Consider the following 782-nt stretch of genomic DNA (forward strand, 5'->3'; position numbering starts at 1 on the left):
GTCCGACCGAGATAAGAGCAGGGAGTTGACGCCAACTCTGGAACGTGGACTTATGACTGCCATCCCTCCCTCTCCCCTCTCCCTCCCCTGCGCCCTCCCTCTCCCCTCTCCCTCCCCTGCGCCCTCCCTCTCCCCTCTCCCTCCCCTGCGCTCTCCCCTCCCTTTCCTTGCCCTCTCTTTCCTTCCCTTCTTTCTCCTTCCCTCTCTTCTCCTCCTTCTTCTCCTCTAGCTTCCTTTCCTACTCCACCTTTCGGTATTCTTACCTTTCTCATTTTTCTCCCTCCTCATTTCTCTCCTTTCCTCTTCTCATCCCTCCCCTCCTTTCTCCTCTCCTTCCCTTTCCTCCTTTCTCTTCCGTATCTCTCTCGCCCTTCCCCTCCCCCCTATCCCCTTCCTCACCTCCCCCTCCTTCCCCCACCTCCCCCTCCTTCCTCCCCCTCCCCCTCCTTCCTCCCCTTCCTTCTTCCGCCCTCCTCTCACACCCCTCTGCCTCCCCCTTCCTCCCTCATCCTCCCTCCTCTCACACCCTCCCCACCTCCTCCCTCTCCCCACCTCTCCCCCTCTCCCTCCCCACCTCCCACCTCCTCCCCCTCCTCCCCCTCTCCCTCCCCACCTCCTCTCCCTCCCCCCACCTCCTCTCCCTCCCCCCTCCCCGATCTCATCCGTCACATTTCGCTACATTTAATCCTTTCACGCAAATGTTGAATTACCGTCTCCCGGGGAAGGCCGTAAGACGATTTAGCGACGCGTGCTGGGACGGAGGGGGGCGCCCGGGCTCTTGC

Source organism: Penaeus monodon, chromosome 19 (genome assembly GCF_015228065.2).
Source record: "Penaeus monodon isolate SGIC_2016 chromosome 19, NSTDA_Pmon_1, whole genome shotgun sequence".
Lineage (NCBI taxonomy): Eukaryota > Metazoa > Arthropoda > Malacostraca > Decapoda > Penaeidae > Penaeus > Penaeus monodon.